Below are 6,000 nucleotides of genomic sequence, written 5' to 3' on the forward strand. Positions count from 1 at the left end.
CTTAAGTTATACATTTCGGCAGCCGACGAATCCATTGGTTGCCTCCTCGCGCAAGATAATAATGTCGGGCGTGAACAAGCTATCTTTTACCTTAGCCGAAACCTGAATTCCCCAGAGATTAATTATGCACCTGTCGAAAAACTTTGCTTAGCGCTGTTTTTTGCCGCATCCAAACTTCGGCATTACATGCTCCCCACAGTTACGCAGGTCATCGCCCAAACCGACGTAATTCGTTACATGCTGACTTGGCCCATGGTCAAAGGCCGAATCGGGAAATGGACACTCGCCTTATCCGAGTTCAGCCTTCAGTATGTACCACAAAAGGCCGTCAAGGGACAAGCCCTCGCCGACTTCCTGGCACAACACCCATCCCCTTATGGTTTTGAGGGAGGCGACGTCGACATCGGTTTCGTCACCACACGCGATAACCATTGGACTATGCATTTTGATGGTTCCAGTACTTCGACCTCGGCCGGGGTCGGTATCGCAATTCAGTCGCCGGACCACTGCCGATGGTATTTTTCTCTCAAGTTAGATTTCAGCTGCACCAATAATCAGGCCGAGTATGAAGCCCTCATTATCGGCCTCCATGTTTTACACGATCTGCGGGCCCCCCGCATTCTCGTCCTTGGTGATTCTGAACTTGTGATTAACCAGCTGAACGGCGTGTTTCGCTGCATGAGTTGTACTTTAGCTCCCTATCACATGGTCGCCACCTACCTGGCCGAGTCATTCGAACGAATCACATTTGAACACATTTCACGTATTCACAATACTGACGCCGACGAACTCGCCCAGATCGCCTCCGGAGCACAACTCATGGGGGGCAAACTAGGTCGAATTGTGGGAATTGCGACCACGGGTCAACGATCGTACCCCGCCTTGATCAATCAGCAAACTCTCCAACGCGCACACGTAATACGTACAAGGGTAATGTCGCTCCCATCCCTACTAGAACGAGGAGATCCCATGGAAGTATGTGCCGTCGAAGTAGAACCAGATGATTGGAGAAAGACGATGTTACGGTACCTCGATAACCCCAATGGGAAACACGACCGAAGAACGAAGGTGCTCACCACGAATTATGTGTCGTATCAAAATGAATTATATCGCAAGGGCGAGGATGGTTTACTACTATTGTGCCTCGGCCCACACGAGGCTGCCCAAGTAATGGCCGAGGTACATGAAGGAATTTGCGGAGCACACCAATCTGGACGAAAGATGCGCTGGTTGCTCCGACGACACGGTTATTTTTGGCCCAATATATTAAAGGATTGCATCGAATATGCACGGAGATGCGTATCATGCCAAATTCATGGACCCGTGCAAAGAGCCCCGGCCGTATTGCTACACTCGGTTACTAAACCATGGCCGTTCAGGGGTTGGGCAATGGATGTAATTGGCAAAATCACGCCGTCATCAGGGGCAGCGAAGCACGCATGGATAATTGTAGCAACCGACTATTTCACTAAGTGGGTCGAGGCAAGGTCATACGCCGAATTAACTGCTAAAGAGGTATGCAACTTCGTAGAGGAGAATATTGTGACCAGATTCGGCGTGCCAGAAACAATCATAACTGATAATGGCACTATATTCACGGCCGATAGATTTAGGGAATACGCGGCAAGTTTGAATATCCGACTCGAGCAATCTACGCCGTACTACCCACAGGCAAACGGACAGGCCGAGGCAAGCAACAAAGTGTTGATCGGCATCCTTGAAAAAATGGTAAAAGAGAAACCTGGTTTGTGGCATTTAAAGTTATATGAAGCATTATGGGCATACCGAACTTCACCCCGGTCGGCCACTGGAACCACTCCTTATGCGTTAACTTATGGACACGATGCTATGTTACCGGTCGAGTTGAGTATAAGCTCGTTGCGAGTAATCGAGCAGAATGATTTGTGCAGTATTGAATACAGTCAAGCGATGCGACAAGAGTTGGAAGACTTAGAAGAAAGTCGAATCGACGCAGGTAACTTGTTGATTGCGCAAAAGAAAATTGCCGAACGAGCATATAACCAGCGTGTAAGACAAAAAACGTTCGGCGAAGGAGAATTGGTTTGGCAAACTGTGTTGCCTATTGGAATCAAAGACCCCAGGTTTGGTAAGTGGTCGCCAAATTGGGAAGGGCCATTCATCGTTCACAAAGTCCTCGGCAAGGGGGCATATCATTTACGAGATCGGACGGGTTCAGTTCACAAATTGCCGATTAATGGAAAGTTTTTAAAGAAGTACTACCCAATTACATGGGAAATGCAAGAGTAAGACCATTATACTGACAGCAAAACGACCATTGTATTGATGGCAAAATAACCATTGTATTGATAACAAAAAGAATCATTACAAGAGAACAAATACAATGATTTAAACTCCTAGGGGGTCGAGGGGAGGAAAGTCTCAAGGGCAGCTTTCAGCTCCAGCCACTTCGCCTCGCTCAAAATTATCTCAGCCTGCCGCGTCTTCTTGTTGCACTGCAGTTGCTGGATACGCCGTGCGCCGGCAGCGAAGGCCGTCAGCCGAGCCTTGTTAGCCTCAAAATCCTTCTCAAGCTCGGAAGCAGCAGCCGACCTTTGGCGTCGAAGGTCAGAAATCTGACGCTGGAGGTCAGAGATCTGGCGATCAAACTCGGTCAGCTTTGCTTTCTTTGCCTTGAAAGCCTCCATCTCTACTTGGCCAGCCTCATGCGCGACCTTGGCCACCTTCAAATCGTCCTCGGCCTGTAGGGCACGCTCGAAGATAAGAAAGTGTTGCCGAGTCCGCTCCAGGAGGTCGGTTAGGAAAGAGATGCCCTCCGGGCTCAGGTGACCACCACTGGCGAGGTCATTAAGACATTCTCCAACAGAGTCAAGGCCCCTGCACCGGAGAGCTTGGGAGGCAGTCAGAGACAAGACTTCGTGCAGCTTCACGAAGACTTCGGCGGGCGTGGCTCCCGCCGATTCGGCCGGAGCTGCAGAGGAGCCGGCCTCACCGGTCGTGCTCTGAAGAAGAGCGTCAAGCTCCACTTCCCACGACGGCTGCACATAAAAAGAGAACTTAGTGAAGGAAAGAAAAACGTGATATAATGCATAAAAAAGGGAAGTGTTTTAGACCTGCCGAGAAGAGACTTCGGCCATGCCCTCTGGGTCATTGCTCGAACCCAGGGAACTTAATGGCCTAGCCCAGTGCCTTAGACCGCTACGCAATTCACGCGGCCGGTGGAGGTCATCTACATTTGATGGCCACGATGGCGGCCAAGAAATGTAAACAACGCCCCTCGGCGCATAAAATTGCCGGTGAAATGAGTGTTCGGGCACCTGACATTTAATAGTTTAAAAAAAAAAAAAAAAAAAAAAAAAAAGCAAGACTTACAAAGGCCGAAGAGACTTCCTGCGGAGGAATGGGAGGGTCTTCGTCCTGCGGGTGGATCGGCGTTTCAGCCGTGGCCTCAGGATCGGCAACAGGTCTCTTGCCACGATCCGCCGCAGTAGGACGTGGTCGAGCGGTCGCCTCGACGACCGAAGGAGGATGGACGGGAGGAGAGTTGACTGGTCGACGACGGCGTTCCAACGGAACTTCATCACTCTCGCTCTCGACATCCTGAACAAAAGAGATCATTTAGCATTACGACCGGAAACCTAACCAACCAAGAGTAGGAGCAGAATTATACCTCTAAAACGACCGTTGGAGTCGAGGGAGCTTCGGCAGGCGCAGCCGACTTCCCCGTTTCAGGCGCCACGACCGGCTCCGAAGCTGCAGCAGGTGCAACGATTGGATCGGCTGGGGCAGCCGGCACAGAAGGAGAGCCGGCGGGAGTAGGCGTCCCAGTAGTGTCACTGGGGACGACATGAATTTCCCGGTCGCCCTTCTTCGCAAATTTCTTGACGCGTTTAGAAGGGCGATGGGCCTCCTCCGCCGGCTCGGCCTCTCGGTGGGGGCGTTTGGAAGGGACCGTCCGCTCGGTGACAAGGGTCCTCTTCTTGGGCACAAGCTTCTTTGCCCTTGCCACCGCGGCGACCACCTCGACCGTTTTCGACCCGCGACCCCCTGAAATAGCAAAGTAATTAGTAACAAGTACAAGTGAGTTTCTCTGTTTCTGGGGTAGCAAAGTAATTAGTCAACAATATATACCTTGGACCGACTCCTTAGTTTGAGTCGAGGGCGCTGGTCTGGGCCGGTCACCAAACACTTTACTCACCACGTCTTCGGCCGAGGCACCGAAGAAGTCGCCAGTGTACTCGTCCCACCAGTCCCCAAATGTGTCGGTGCCCAAGGATTCCGGAACGGTTGGCCGAAGACGGAACTTCTTGCACCGATCCTGAAACTCTTGCTCCATCGACCGACACTCCCTCTCGGAAGAACCAGAAAGACGTCCCCGGCTCAGGAGGGAACGAGAGACGATCAGGGGTACGGGGCAACCCTGGAGGTAGCCGAGCTGTCGGGCGACAAAGGGAGGCTGGTAGACCTCCCAACCGGCTCGGCGGGCATCGTAACCAAGGGGAAGGTCGCGAGCCAGTACGATTGACCCCCATGACTGACGAAGGCCTGCGTCCTCGGCCGCGGCCCAAGTTGCCGTCGGGAGCCCGATTGAAGCAGGATACTCCTGGCGCCGGCACACCAGGAACTCGTCGTCCGAAAGGACGTCAAGGCCGAAAAAGTGCTTGAGGACCTCGTCAGCCCGGTGAGGAGGAGCCGGTCGAGAGGCAAGTTGGGGGCCGAGGGCGGCCGAGCGCCGAAAGGCGGGGACCTCAGGCCGAAGGGTGGAGAAATAGACCTGCAGCCAGAGTTGGAAAACCCAGAGGGGCCCATTCTGGTGCGGGTCAATCTTGTTGATGGTCGTCTCGGCCAAGCAACGAAAGAGGTTGGCAAAAATAGCCGAGCTGAGCGCCAGAGAATGACCACTAGCCAGAGCCTGGGCCACCGGCATATTCTCGACCAAGCACTTGTTCGACTTGGTACAACAAATAAATTTGTTGTACCAATAGAAAAGGAAGGCCTCGTGTTCTCCCTTCTTGAGACTCTCCTCGCCTCGGCCGGCAAAGTGGAGAATCAGAGTGTTGTAGTTGAAGAAGTTCTTATGAAGCTTCTGAACTTCTTCTCTGGAAGGCTCTCGATCTCCTCGGCTGAGCGTTTCGACGGCCCGCTCGTCGAAAAGTGCCTTCAGGTCAAGAAGGGAGGGACATCCAGAAAGAGCAGCGTCAATTGGGAGGCCGGATGGTGGAGTCCCAAGAATAGCCGAGATGTCAAGGATAGTAGGGCCGAGGGGTCCGAATGGAAGGACCATGGTGTTGGTGGCCGAGCACCATAGAGTCAAGGCCGCCATAAGCAGCTCCTTATCCATGGTAATCTCCATGGTCGATAACAGGATGGCATCATAGATGCCGAGGGCTTTCCATTCCTCACCGAAGGTTGATCTCATTCGATCCACCCAGGCAGCCCAGGCTGTAGTGGTCGAGGGCCAAGCTCCTTGAGGCCGAGCCAAGCACCATTTGGACCAGTCGAACCCCTGGAGCAGGGGTGTTAGGCATTGCTCTTTGAGAAGATTGGTGATACACGACGGCACTGCATCCCTGAAGAGGGGGCCCAGAATCTGATGAGAGGTAGCCATGTCATTCTCAAAGCGTAGTGTTTTGATCGCATTCCGATCAATGAAATCTTTGCATTTGTTGATCTCGTCAGAGAGCTTCGAGATAAAGGAGGCCATTTGGAAAGGTGATAGGAGATAGTTTGGAAAACTGGTGAAGAAATCGCAGAATGAAGAACGGGAAGGGTTTTGGCTTGAACAGGTCTGAGAGAATTGGGATTTTGGAGTTTCTGAAAGAGTAAGATGCGAATGGTGGAAAAGTGGGTATTTATAGGCTTTTCAGAATAAATATCAAACGTCTGAAATTCGGAAGGCGCTGGAATTAAAAAAGCACTGGTTTAATTTTGGGGGAAACTTAACCCGGAAAGATTCCAATCATTTCGGATATGTTGGGAACCTGCGAAGAGGGGATCGAGGAGTCGAAAATCCAGGACGCA

The sequence above is a fragment of the Pyrus communis genome, chromosome 7 (genome assembly GCF_041283825.1).
Source record: "Pyrus communis isolate YQ-2024b chromosome 7, ASM4128382v1, whole genome shotgun sequence".
NCBI classification, from domain to species: domain Eukaryota; kingdom Viridiplantae; phylum Streptophyta; class Magnoliopsida; order Rosales; family Rosaceae; genus Pyrus; species Pyrus communis.